A 15,271-nucleotide genomic window follows, 5' to 3' on the forward strand; every position below is an offset into this window, starting at 1 on the left:
CATCACACCTGCAGGACAGGTATAGGATGGCAACAACAACAGCCCGAGTTACACCAGGAARGCACAATCCCTCCATCAGTGCTCAGACTGTCCACTATAGGCTGAGAGAGGCTGGACTGAGGGCTTGTAGGCCTGTTGTAAGGCAGGTCCTCACCAGACATCACCGGCAACAACGTCGCCTATGGGCACAAACTCACRGTCGCTGGACCAGACAGGACTGGCAAAAAGTGCTCTTCACTGACGAGTCACGGTTTTGTCTCACCAGRGGTGATGGTCGGATTCGCGTTTATCGTCYAAGGAATGAGCGTTACACCGAGGCCTGTGCTCTGGAGCGGGATCGATTTGGAGGTGGAGGGTCAGTCATAGTCTGGGGCGGTGTGTCACAGCATCATCGGACTGCGCTTGTTGTCATTGCAGGCAATCTCAACACTGTGCGTTACAGGGAAGACATCCTCCTCCCTCATGTGGTACCCTTCCTGCAAGCTCATCCTGACATGACCCTCCAGCATGACAATGCCACCAGCCATACTGCTCGTTCTGTGCGTGATTTCCTGCAAGGCAACTGCAAGTGTTCTGCCATGGCCAGCGAAGAGCCCGCATCTCAATCCCATTGAGCACGTCTGGGACCTGTTGGCTCGGGATGTCCGGGATGACCGGGATGTCCGGGAACTTGCAGGTGCCTTAGTGGAAGAGTGGGGTAACATCTCACAGCAAGAACTGGCAAGTCTGGTGCAGTCCATGAGGAGGAGATGCACTGCAGTACTTAATGCAGCTGGTGGCCACACCAGATACTGACTGTTACTTTTGATTTTGACCCCCCCTTTGTTCAGGGACACATTATTCAATTTCTGTTAGTCACATGTCTGTGGAACTTGTTCAGTTTATGTCTCAGTTGTTGAATCTTGTTATGTTCATACAAATATTTACACATGTTAAGTTTGCTGAAAATAAATGCAGTTGACAGTGAGAGGACGTTTCTTTTTTTGCTGAGTTCATGTGAGTTAAGATGTGCTCTGTGCTATATTAGTCTCCACTGTTCTGAAGCATTTTAGCTTAATTAACGTCCGTCATGAAGCTACACACTGAAGAAGGATGTTAACCCAAAACGTATGTGTATGCTATCCTTGATGCAGTAAAAAATAATTGTAAAAGATCATCAAAAACTTTTTTACTGTGGATGCTTTAGCTACATTTTTGCATGTGTAGTTTCATTAATATCTCCTGTTTTCTTTTCCAGGTCTTGCATCATCTATCAAAAGTGAATGGGAAAACCCAAAGAACAGAGATTGAGAAATAGCTCCATYACATGGCTGTAGCCGGATGTCCAGATTATTTTCTACACCATCCAAATTATCAGGTAAATAATACATGTATTTTACTTAATGTTTTGTACCATCTATATTTCAGTAAAATTACCTCTTTGTCTTTGTTCTTGAGTGTTCATGTGTAGATTTCAAATGTTTTAATATGTCAAAGATATCAATTAATTTGGAATAGCAATTACGAATGTTACAATTGCTCTCATTTACTACTGTGATGTTTTCTGTTAACTAATGGCTTAGACCATAGTTTAACCACACCATCTATCAGACCTAGCTTCAAATATGATTTGTTTTCTTTCAGTAACTTTGAGCGTTTACTTGAGCCTGGCTGCAGTGCCAGTTGGGCGGGGTTTTCACTTTTGTGAGTATTCCATTGGTACTTTTTCACAAGGCAAGCACAGCTAAAGTGTTAAAAGGATTTCAAATACTATTTGAACCCAGGTCTGCCATATTTTATAAGCTCTTTATTAGCTGTGGTAATATTCTAGTGTTTGCTGAAGCTTCACCATTTGGGATTTGTAACTCTTATTTACACAAGTCATAAACATAAAAATAATAAAACACTCTATATGCATCTAACATATGGAACTGTATATAAAACTATACATGGAGTGGTTAGGAAAAGACTGTTTAAACACTCCCAGTTCCCCTGCTATAAGCCCTCCCTCACCCCAGAGCCAGAGCTGAGGGAAGGCGGGAGAGAGAAGTAAAAACCAGAGCCCCACACTCTCAGCTGGGCTGTAGCAAAAAAACCTTGCTGTGAATGTACCTGTCATGGCCAATAGATTTAGTGGCAGAGCATGAATGAAAACAGAAGAGCCAATGAATGGCAGTGGCATGGACGCACATTCTTTTGGGCTGAATACATTGATGGTAATTCACATGGTGCATGGGGAATCTGGACCCGACGTAAGACCGTCAACAGTGGTCTCAATCAACGGATTAACCGGATTGTTTTGAGGGGGTTTCATTTTTGTTTGTTTTTTACATTGTTTGTTTCCACGTGCAGCAGTTCAACCCCAGTCCAGTGGGAAATAGACTATCAATCAGCCTGGTCACTTGCCCTGTAGAGGAGAGTTCAACCCATCCAGCCCTAAAGTACTATTTAGGAAGCCTGTGCTGTGGGGATTTTAGCTTGTCATCCACCACCCACCCTTTCCCTTGGGCTTTCATTGTGGTTAAGGCTAAAGAATAGAATATGAATAGGCTATGTCCACTTTTCTAGTATAAGACACACTAGTTTAGTCATGCAGCTAAACACAAAGTATCTCAACTAGCTTAACAGTTCCTAGAAGTAGCTATTCTATGCATCTGATCTCTTCCTCGACGGGCTCATTCACACTGTCCGTTTTTTAATTGGTAAATAATGGGCAGAAACAGCTTCTTTATCCTGGGGTTATATAACTAGTAAATGTTCTGGGATTCTGGGCTCAGCTCCAAGGCGGTGTTGGAGAGAGGGCGAGAGAGAGCTGGGTGAACTGACTGGAGGTTTGCCACAGCACTCCAAGGTAGGACTATTGAACTGGATGTTATATGGATGGAATTGTCTCAGTTTTTGTACTTTCAATTAGAGCTGGGGAATATGGACCAAAATCCATATCGCAATAAATTGCCTGAATTGATGCAATAACAATAAATAGAACTATACATTTATTTATTTTAAATCCTTTAAACTACTACTACTAATTTGATGGAAATTGTCCAATTAAAAATCACCCATATTAGGAACCTTATTTAATTTCAAACTTCACATTTAGTAGTATAGGCTACTTATAGTAATGAACGATATCAGCAAAAGTGATGGATCATTTCCTGTTTATCGTCCCAGCTCTACTTTCAATTAAACACTGTGTGAAAGGTCAGGTGTTTGTAATCCTGTTATGAGTTTGTGCTTATGGTCTGGGATGCCAGTGAAGGAGAACTGTATCTTCTGTGTCATGTTCATTAGTCACCAATCAGAAGAAAATGGTCAGAAACAGGGAGGGTCTGTACACGAACGTTTAATTTTCTGTTGCAAAAAGTTTTCAAGCGCTTTACGTTGCGTGCCCTAATGAACAGAAGTCTGGTTTTTCTTTGTTTGGTAGATCTGGAGGGTCGCATCATGTTTCCATGTTGGGTCAGTCAGTGATGGATCGATAGACTTCTGTCATCAAAGATGGTACAGTATATAATAGTGCAGTACATACAGTGGGGTTTGAAATGATTGACACCCTTGATAAAGATGAGCAAAAATGACTGTTAAAAATAAATAATTAAAATACTAAACTATATTGTATGGGGAAAATATATTATTTTATACTAATACGATTGCTCAAATAAGAAGATTTTGTTTAACAAATAATAATTTTGACACGCCTAAAGATTCTTCTAAATAAAGTAGCAATGACTACATCAAGCTTGTGACTCTACAAAGTTGTTGGATACATTTGCAGTTTGTTTTGGTTGTGTTTCAGATAATTTTGTGCCCAATAGAAATTAATGGTAAATAATGTATTGTTTCATTTTGGAGTCACTTTTATTGTAAATAAGAATAGAAAATGTTTCTAAACACTTCTACATTAATGTGGATGCTACCATGATTACGGATAATCCTGAATGAATTGTGAATAATGATGAGTAATAAAGTTACAGAGGGTCAAAGATCACAAGCTTGACGTATTCATTGCGTGCTAGGAATATGGAACCAAATACAACACTTTTGACTACTTTATTTGTAAGAATCTTTAGGGGTGTCAAAAATGTTGCCCCCATAATTGATGACTTGTTTAACAAAATCTCTTTCTCTGAGCAATTGAATTAGTATAAAATAATAAAATGTCCCCATTTTTTGGAACATACAATGTAGCTCAGTATTTTAATTATTTATTTTCTATTTTCTATTATTTTCTTTGCTCATCTTTATCAAGGGTGCCAATAATTTGGGACCCCACTGTAATTTATGTAGGCCTACGTGTAGGGTTATGATCTTTAATAGTTAATGGACACATGGATTGCGTTCTCGCTCTTGGTTTGCTTCTAATAGGTCTTTGGGTCACAGTGTCTGTCGAGTTGTGAGACAGTTACGTGAAGGTTCACTGGCGGTGCCAGACATTTTTCACTGGGGAAGCTTTTTAAAGGAAGCACTTTCCAGCCAGCGATCCCAGTTGATTGGTGTTTATTCTGACCATAGACACAAGAAACCACATTAGATGGCTGTAGATTTGTGATTCCTCGCTTGCATGTCAATATCAGACTAGGTATTTTGTAATCAAACATCATAATAACAAAAAAAAATACAATAAATATAGGTACCTGACGACAGACACAAGGAAGCACATTAGATGTGCAGGACAATTGTATGTTGATGCTTGTAGATTTGTGACTTGCCTGTTAGCATGGAAATAACCTACCGTTACAATTAGAGCARGCTAGCTAACTCGCTCTTACAGCAAATACATACAAAAGCACATCCCAGGATGCCCCCAATATCTAACAGGCACCGTACACATTTATACATCAAGCCATGTACGTAATGAACTCGTACACATTGTAAATATGGAAATAGAATAAAGTATTTCAGGGCGTGACCTACCAATTGCATGTCAATATCAGACTGGGAAGAATTTACGTTCATGATCTCCTGCTATCTGAAAGCATAACCAATGGTATAGTACCTATCAATATGTAAATTCAACCAAACAATAGGAATACATAAACATTGAATACATATTTCTGCAGTGTCAAGGGGAAACATAACCAACCCTGTTACATAAGCAAAATACACTTGATTTCAATACATCCTCAAAAACGTTCATAATGTTACCTAAGAAGATCCTATATATGAGGGGATACATTCCATAGCTTACTGCCTTGCTAGATACTAGCTAATTTTTTACAACTTTGCAACAAGTCAAGTGCAACAATTTTGAAACTGTCTGTCTGTTGTTCTCCATGTTCTCCAGGTGATCTCTCTGCTCTAGTCCGCCTGTAACCACTGTCTTAGTAAACAGTCCAACCTGGTCTCTCAAAAGGTGAAATGCTTTTACAGGTTGAGGAGCTTAATATGATAGTAGAAACAAGATCATAGGTCCATCACAGCCTAATCCAGCCTTCCAGGAATCTAAACTCAGACCATCTCCTGTGCATGAGGCGCTTTGAGGGTGCTTCACACCGTTAAACGTGTTAGAGTTCAAAGCCACAGAGCCGCTCTGACTATTGTAACATATGTTCGCAACTCGAAAACAGCCAATGCAATGAGGTTCGTAAATATGTAATAATGAACCATCGGACTATGGCTGCTACACAGCTGTGGACTTAGTATTGAGCTCAAGAGTCTGTGTTAAATAGTATTGTGGTTAGTTTAATGTTTTAGTGTACTGAATAGACTAGGCATATTCCTTGGAAACAGAGGTTGGCCTACTTGCTAAAGTAGTTTCCATTTGTCAAGATGGCTTACTGTTTCAGTTTATACTGACTGTAAAATGTAAATAGGATTCCGTGCAAGCCTAAACTCTGAAGAAAATAAGTCACATTTAAAGATGCACTATGCAGAAATCGCTCCGCCATTTCCTGGTTGCTACAAAGGGTACCACTTTACTTGACACCCAGCATCATAACACGTAATGACACGGTCATAACCATGTCATGACCATGACATAACAGCTGACATAACTTGTTATAATATGGTCATAACACTGTCATGACACATATTTACACCTGTTGTGACATATATTGTGTTATTTTATGGCTGGTTATGACACCTACATACAGTATGTCAAAACCTACCACACAAGGCAAAACATTCCATTACACCATAACCTACATGTCAACATTATGTTTATGCTATATATATATATWTTTTTTTAAGTGATTGTAATTGTGCACATATTGATGTCAGACATGCACCTACCCCAATGCTGTGTTGCTGATGACTGGAATGAATGCAGCAGCAGATTTCAGGAGCAGGACAAGACACCCTCTTTTTGACTGATGACTGATATATGGGCATGTATGGCATTATCTGGCATTATGATGTTCATAACGCTTCTTGACAGTGTCATAAAGTGTATTTTCTTAGTCCAAGTGACCCAGGATGGCCATAATGCTTCATGACAGTGTTATTTAAAATATGATGAGAAAGCATGACTGTAAAGAATTCATTACATTCATTACGTTTCTGTACAGCACTTCGAGATATTAGCTGATGTACGAAGGGCTATATAAAATAAACTTTGATTTGATTACAACAACTAAGGATTTAAGAAACAAACTTTCAAACGAAAGGAAACTTCTTGAAAGGGAAAAACTAATTTGAGTAAATGTGGGTTTTGACACTTTTATGTAGGTGTCATAACCAGCCATAAAATAACGCAATATATGTCACAACAGGTGTAAATATGTGTCATGACAGTGTTACAACCATATTATGACAGGTTATGACAAGTTTTATGTCAGTTATGACTGTGTCATAACATGTTATGACACTGGGTGTCAAGTAAAGTGTTACCAAAATGGTAATAGTTTGCCTAATTTCAGTTTGTGACAAAACAAGCAAGTATAGTGTAGATAATCATTGTACCATCTAAACGGCTGTGAAATATATTTTCCATAACCAAAAATATTATATTTTTAGCTGTTTAAAGCTGGTGTACAAAACTAAAGTAAGTTTAAAAACTAAATTTAAGCAAGGGATGCATAGTAATAGTGCACGTAGATCTGCCGCTTCTTAGACTTGCTTTCAATGAGAATGATAGATCTATAACTCACATTTCTATGTGAATTCGGTTAGGTCGCCCAAAAAGTAAAATATTGCAGCTTTAAACGATTCAAAGAATTGAACTGCCTAGAATACGATTACAAGGAAAATCTCTATGGAAATGACAGGTTAAATACACGCTTGGCAATGTGAAGCAGCACATTTTAACATTGCTCATAGAAYCATGAGTCAAAGTTCTGCAGAGAGAAATATATATATAGGTTAGCTATAGGTTTATCATTTGGTCGGCAGCTATGTTGACTCTGTTTGTGTCCCGAATGGCATCCTATCCCCATGTAGTGCACTACTTTTGACCAGGGCACTGGTCAAAACAAGTGCACTATGTAGTGAATATCATGTCATTTGGGACATAGGCTCTGGCTTCACGCTGCTGTAGCCATTAAAGCTGATCTTATTCCCTGAAACACATCAGTCTTTGCAGAGCAGTAAATTTTTCGCCTTGAGTTTTATAGGTGTTTTTAGAGTGAATGAAGTGMGGATTTTTCTGGCAGAAGCATATGGTTTTCTGTTCCTGGAAGTCAAGCTTTCTTGTTCTGGTTTTTCTTGGAAGTAAATGGGGAGATTCAAAAATCTGGTTCTTTTACTTTATTTTTGAGACACTGACCGACAGGAAAGGTTTGGGTTGAGCTGCGTTTGTTGAATCAGGATGCATTTTAGGCATCTAGTGGGTTACATGACAAATGTGCCCTGACTTGTAAAAGAAGTTCAGTGTTTCAAAGCCTCTCTCTCTCTACCAAAAAAACCTCAATGGAAACCGTAGGCTTATCTACATAAACATACAGCAATAAAATCTGCTATTTAAATTGGTATTTGACTTTACCATGATGTTGCAGGGCTAAGTATCCTACTGAATTAGGCTACTAGACTAGGAGTTTGACATCATCTAGCAGTAGAGTAGGCCATTTCACCCTAGCCTCTAGTCCACAATACATTTCATGCACTTGTATTTAGGTTAGCATGCAATGAAATGTAACTATGACAATTGGACCACATATTGTTATTGTTTTTATTCAGGAGAGTTAAACAATGTAACTTTTGAACTTAATAGAATGACCAATGGAATATCAAGGTGGGAGAAATTGTGACCTTTTCTGGAATGTGAGGTAGCATTTAAATGATCCTTAGTGTGAGGATTATGCTTGTTTTATAGAGCGCTAACATTTAGGAAATGCCTCATGAAAGTTAGTAATGCACTATGCAAAACCACAACATCAGTTATTGAGGAAAGTGAACCAGTGTTGAGTATTATGAATACGTCTACCAGAATAGAACCTAGGCCTAAACATGAATAGGCCCCTACTTGTTCAGTGAGGTAGCCCTGCATGTGGAAAGAGGCTGTGTTTATTTTATATTGTAGTGGGTGTACTGGGTGTGTTAGTGCTGGACGATAGCAATACAGGAATGATGTACAGTAGCCTACTGTACTTAACAGCTGTTAGGCTATTCTATATCCACCCATTACTGTGGAAACAAATAATAGGCCACACCTACTCTCATTCTCGTCCTCTCAATCTGTGTGTCTCCAAAGAGACAGCACAGTGTGGAAAGTCCAAATTGAACTCTTGATCTTTTTACTTAATTATGTAGGCTAATAAGGAACTCAAATTGCTCTCAGGGTGTTTAAGAACATTCTATTCTAACAGACTAGCCTTGACGAGGACTGTCAGCAAATCAATAGTTGTTATCGCACACAACACAACAGTGCTTCTTCTTAGCAAGGCCCCACAAAGAACCCATGTGTGATTATTGTGTCAGGCACTCCCCTTTCAACACCACAACCCTAACATTGGTCTTGTCTTGACCTTGTTCAAACCCCTAACCTCAGCCTGAACCATACCACTGTCCCTGTTCTTAACCCTTAACCCTTAACCCTGACCTTATCTTGGCCCCTACCTTAGTCCTGGTCTCATAATCTGCCTTATATCTGCCCCTTTTTATAAACCTGCCCCCAACTTTACTATGACCCCTCTCTACGTACTAACCCTAGCCTACGTTTGAGTTTGTGGCAGAGTAGATCATAGAAAAATATGAATTATTCTATTAATTCTATTTCTATGGTGTAGAATGTAGGTGGCCATGTTTTGAGATAGCATCACTAAAACAAAGTGTTGTAGTTGTACTTTATTTACCGCTCTAAACCCAACATATAGTGGTTAGGTCAATAGCTTCTTCTCAGAGTGTATGAATTGAGCAGGTGTTTGTTTCCAACCCCATGTTAAAATAGAGTAGTAATACTGTTGGAGGACTTAGCAATAATTATCCTGTGGAAGCCAACAAAACGTTGTCCTAGTCCCATTAAAACCTTTGGGAGCATGATACCAGCGTGCAGATTTGGGTGGGGCTCACTGGAGTCAGTCGGGGCTGGGTGGGTGGGATCAGTCACACTCTGGTAGCTGGACCTTTAGCCCTGTCTAGTCTGGTGGTGTCGACCATGTCCAGACACTTTGCACTGGGATTAGCTTGGAGTCAGGAGGACGAGACTGGAGAGGGCCACCACTGTACTGCTGCTGCTTTTTCTCAGTGATTTGATTTAGATCGTATTAAAAAATGGTTTGGGTTCGAAGGGTTATTATTACACGTTTTGTTATTATAGGCCAGAGGCCTAACTAAGATTGTGTAGAGTTTATTTATTGAAGTGGGCTCCTTCAAGTTGTGAATCATACTTACCGAGGGTCGACCATGAAAACCAGTGTTCAAAATTATGAAAGAATGTTCGAGCCTCTTCAATTTCACAACAAAACCATTTCATAAATCATATTACCTCTCTCACTGAGGCATTATAACAGCTACAGCTTTTTCTGCCGTATCAAAAGAGGTCTTAGTCTTGGCGTGTGTGTGTGTGTGTGTGTGTGTGTGTGCGTGCGTGCGTGCGTGCGTGCGTGAGCATCCTAGCAAGCCAAACACAGAAGTCCACCACAGTACATTCTGTTCCCGCGGCATGCTGTGAGTGCTCCAATCAGTGCTGTCATTATGGATCTCCCACACTTATTTTGTAGTGATTTATTATTCTTTTAATTGTTTTTGTCCAAGAAGACACAGTGCTCTCTGGGAGTATGTGTTTCTGTGGGAAGCCCTGTAATCGTATRAAGTTCTCTGCTAKTCGCTGTTTAGGCCTACATCTGAYGAAGAACAAAGCAAAGTTGCTATAAAGAAAACAACTAGCATAAACACTGGGGAGAACTCTGAACATTGGCTTTCAACGCTGTGGTTCACCCGGCGGATCGCTTTTCACACCTGTACTATCTCCTCTGGACACCGTTCTACTGAACACATTCTATGGTTCTACTGAACACATTCAATGCCTGGATTAATATCCCATAGACTGAAAAACCAGTCCTCCTGCTGTGGACTAACAGGGAAAGCAGACCGGACGAGTTTCCTGCGCAAGTGTTACAATATAAATTAACGTGTCCATGTTATTCACTCATTTTATCCATGCACGTCAACAAGTGCCTGTGTTGCCGAATGCTAAAATACGCGCAGCAATCTTCTCATTGGTTTTCACAAGCATACAAAGCATACATGCTTGAAAGATGAAAGAGGAGAGTTAATCAACGATAACTAACTAAAAACTAACTAGGCTTTCCCTTTTATTTGTGGATTAATCATCAGAGTATATAAACACACGATTTTGTATGACTCCTGATCAAAACTTTACAAAGATCCAGCAAAAAAAGGACCATATGCATTTCAGGTAAAATAACAACCCCAGCGTTCATCTCCTAGGACAAACTAGCTAGCAATAGCTTACTGCCACAGTAACTGCTTCCTAGGCCTCGACTGAAGACAACAGCTTACTGCCACAGTAACTGCTTCCTAGGCTTCGACTGAAGACAACTGCTTACTGCCACAGTAACTGCTTCCTAGGCCTCGACTGAAGACAACTGCTTACTGCCACAGTAACGGCTTCCTAGGCCTCGACTGACGACAACTGCTTACTGCCACAGTAACTGCTTCCTAGGCCTCGACTGACGACAACTGCTTACTGCAACGCTAACTGGGAGGCTCCCGAGTGGCGCAGTGGTCTAAGGCACTGCATCTCCGTGCTAGAGGCATCACTACAGACCTTGGTTCGAGTCCAGGCTGTATCACAAGCGGCTGTGATTGGGAGTCCCATAGGGCGGTGCACAATTGGCCCAGCATTGTCCTGGTTTGGCCGGGGTAGGCCGTCATTGTAAATAAGAATTTGTTCTTAACTGACTTGCCTAGTTAAAAAATAAAAACGGCTTACTAGGCCTTGACTGAAGACAACAGCTTACTGCAACAGTAACTGCTTCCAAGCCCTTGACTGAAAACAACAGCTTACTGCAACAGTAACTGCTTCCAAGCCCTTGAAAGAAGACAACTGCTTACTGCAACGCTAACTGCTACCTAGGCCTTTACTGAAGTCTTCTTACTCGACCCAGAAGTTGGTTCTAGTTCATTAGTCTCTTTGCCATAATCTCATATCCAGCCTAAAACGTTGGGTGGAAGAAGAGGCAACTTGGTATGTTGCCTCTTCATGGTAGTGCCCCGCGCTGCTCTGAGGGGATGCTCTGGTTTAGAAAGGCAGGAGGAGAGCCAAGTATAGGCCTGTACACACACATACACACACACGCGCGCTTGGGCGTACACGCACTGCAATGAGATTGTGTTGTTTTTTTAACCTCAAGATTGACCAGATTGATACTGCATACAATACGGTCTTAACCAAATGAATGTTCCTCTGCGTGTTAGACTAGATAGACAAAGACAAACTTTGATGTGATGCTGAAGTTGTGAATAAACGTTTTTGGCATGACTGCTATGTTGGCTTTTTTCTCAGCAGGACAATGTAGACCGAGCCTCCAATCACAGACCAGCAGATCTAATTGGGCCGAGTTTCCAGAAGTCAACCAATCGGAACTCTCCTAACCATCAAGGTTGGTGTTCTTAGAATGTCAGTACTTAGAAATTGGCATGGAAATATTCATTTGATTATTGTGTCACTGCTCAAATTATTTGACAGATGTAGACTAGTTATATGGTGTAAGTGTTGATGGTCTGTCAGTACATTTCCAGAAGTAGGATGTAACATATTAGAGGCTGCATAATTGACCTCAGAAAACAAAGACAACTGTTTAATAATAATAATCACAGTTTTTTGCTCTGAGAATACTAACGTCACTAACAAGATTATGTTCTGAAATGTGGCCTATTTGTATTGGAATTGCAGCTTCAGACGTTCCTTATCACATTGTTAATTCCCAGATCCGAGATTTGAGCTTCTCATTTTCTGTATTCCAGTTTAATTGTGTGTGTGTCTTTTCAGTGTTTGTGTGTGCATGCGCGCGCGCTTTGATATGGGTGGGGGGGTTACTGTTGACGCATTTTATGGCAGAGGGCTCCGTTGCTCGTTAAATTCAGATTAGGATGTATATTCTGGGGCTCTTCCGCTGTAAACATTTCAGCAGTTCAAAGGGTGATTTGTAAAGACATGGGGTGCCATTATAATTAAGCTTTCAATCTAATTGTGCTATACAAATTTCATCTGTGATAACCGGAGCATGAGATTTACGCACAATATTGCCCCAGCATGGGATGTAAAGTTTGACGGTTTTTGAACTGTCTGGTAGTGGATGAGAAAGCTTGGTGCTGTCGTGGAAATAAATGGAGCAGAAATTACATTTGTCATTTTTTTACTGTCAAGGGAGAGCACTGCACTGGAATTTATGAATGGGGAAACAGATAATAATTTTCACAGTGATTCCATCACAAATGATCTATAATAATATGAGAGTTAGGGTAAAAAAAGAAAAGAATGCTAGAAAAGAACGCTTTGTAAAAAATATATTTGCCACAGAATGTTTAATATGTGCAAAGACCTCCCTCCCTCCATAATATCAAGATCAGATTGAGGGAATACATTAATTAATCATGGAATGCATTGATAACCATTGTATACTTGAAAGGCAACTGTTCATTGTTTAGACCGTTGAAACTATACATTTCAACATTGGTCAAGATTATTAATATAGACCCTTTGATAACGCATTGTCTAATATCCATATAGGGATGGGCATTTAACATTTTTTAAAACTGTTTGAGTATCAAATAAATGACAAACAATATCTTTAGTACACAAGGCCCACACTGGATTTTTTTTTGCAAATTTACAATTGAAGTCGGAAGTTTACATACACTTAGGTTGGAGTCATTAAAACTAGTTTTTCAACCACTCCACAAATTTCTTGTTAACAAACTGTAGTTTTGGCAAATTGGTCAGGACATCTACTTTGTGCATGACACAAGTCATTTTTCCAACAATTGTTTATAGACAGATTATTTCACTTATAATTACCTGTATCACAATTCCAGTGGGTCAGAAGTTTACATATACTAAGTTGACTGTGCCTTTAAACAGCTTGGAAAATTCCAGAAAATGTCTTGGCTTTAGAAGCTTCTGATAGGCTAATTTACATAATTTGAGTCAATTGGAGGTGTAGCTGTGGATGTATTTCAAGGCCTACCTTGAAACTCAGTGCCTCTTTGCTTGACATCATGGGAAAATCAAAAGAAATCAGCCAAGACATCAGAAAAACAATTGTAGACCTCCACAAGTCTGGTTCATCCTTGGGAGCAATTTCCAAACGCCTGAAGGTACCACGTTCATCTGTACAAACAATAGTACGCAAGTATAAACACCATGGGACCACGCAGCCGTCCTACCACTCAGGAAGGAGACGCGTTCTGTCTCCTAGAGATGAACGTACTTTGGTGCAAAAAGTCTAAATCAATCCCAGAACAACAGCAAAGGACCTTGTGAAGATGCTGGAGGAAACAGGTACAAATGTATCTATAACCACAGTAAAAACGAGTTCTATATCGACATAACCTGAAAGGCCGCTCAGCAAGGAAGAAGCCACTGCTCCATAACCGCCATAAAAAAGACAGACTACGGTTTGCAACTGCACATGGGGACAAAGATTTTACTGTTTGGAGAAATGTCCTCTGGTCTGAGGAAACAAAAATAGAACTGTTTGGCCATAATGACCATTGTTATGTTTGGAGGAAAAAGGGGGACGCTTGCAAGCCGAAGAACACCATCCCAACCGTGAAGCACGGGGTGGCAGCATCATGTTGTAGGGGTGCTTTGCTGCAGGAGGGACTGGTGCACTTCACAAAATAGATGGCAAAATGATGTGGATATATTGAAGCAACATCTCAAGACATCAGTCAGGAAGTTAAAGCTTGGTGCAATAGTTCTTCCAAATGGACCAATGACACCAAGCAAGGAGGCCTACAAATCTGACTCAGTTACACCAGATCTGTCAGGAGGAATGGGCCACATTCACCCAACTTATTGTGCAAGGCTACCCAAAACGTTTGACCCAAGTTAAACAATTTAAAGGCAATGCTATCAAATTCTAATTGAGTGTATGTAAACTTCTGACCACTGGAATGTGATGAAAAGAATAAAAGCTGAAATAAAATCATTTCTCTCTACTATTATTCTGACATTTCACATTCTTAAAATAAGTGGTGATCCTAACTGACCTAAGACCAGGGAATTTTACTAGGTTAAATGTCAGGAATTGTGAAAAACTGAGTTTAACTGTATTTGGCTAAGGTGTATGTAAACTTCCGACTTCAACTGTATCTGCCAACAGCGTGCAACAGTGCCGATTTATCATAACGATTACAGATAACAAGTTCTAATTGCTAAATTGCCCCATATACAGTACCAGTCAAAACAAAACAATTCACACCATGAAATAAAGAAATAGCACAAATTGGTGGATGAGTGTGCTGGAGAGAGACGTGCCTAATGCTTTGTCGCCACACAGTATAGAATTATTTTTTGCCTCTGTAAAGATCAAGTTTTGACAATTCAGTTCCAGTATTTGAGTACTCAATTACTCACGTTCATCCCTAAATCCATAGCACAATGTTTATGACATCAAAGCTCACACATTTCGGAACATATTTTCTGGTGTTATGACATTGTTGTAGTGCTATAATCTCTGTGAAATTCCGATCTCTTTTTCCCCAAACTCACACTTGTGCTTTAGGATTTTAATTGAGTTGAGGGCTAAGACCTACTTTGTGTGTTTGTCATAAACCTTATTGGTGCTTAGGCAGGAAGAACAACAGTCCTTTTGTTGGAACGGCACCCTGGATAATTTGATATTTCAGGAATGAGAATGTTGAAGCAGTTTGCTTTTATAAAGGAAGA

The 15,271-nt window shown here is 39.9% G+C and overlaps 1 pseudogene; it reads left to right on the forward strand.

The window, feature by feature from the left end:
- Positions 1-15,271, forward strand: part of LOC111958825 (growth factor receptor-bound protein 10-like) — a 79,147-nt pseudogene that overhangs the window by 18,472 nt on the left and 45,404 nt on the right.

This window comes from Salvelinus sp. IW2-2015, linkage group LG35 (genome assembly GCF_002910315.2).
Source record: "Salvelinus sp. IW2-2015 linkage group LG35, ASM291031v2, whole genome shotgun sequence".
NCBI classification, from domain to species: domain Eukaryota; kingdom Metazoa; phylum Chordata; class Actinopteri; order Salmoniformes; family Salmonidae; genus Salvelinus; species Salvelinus sp. IW2-2015.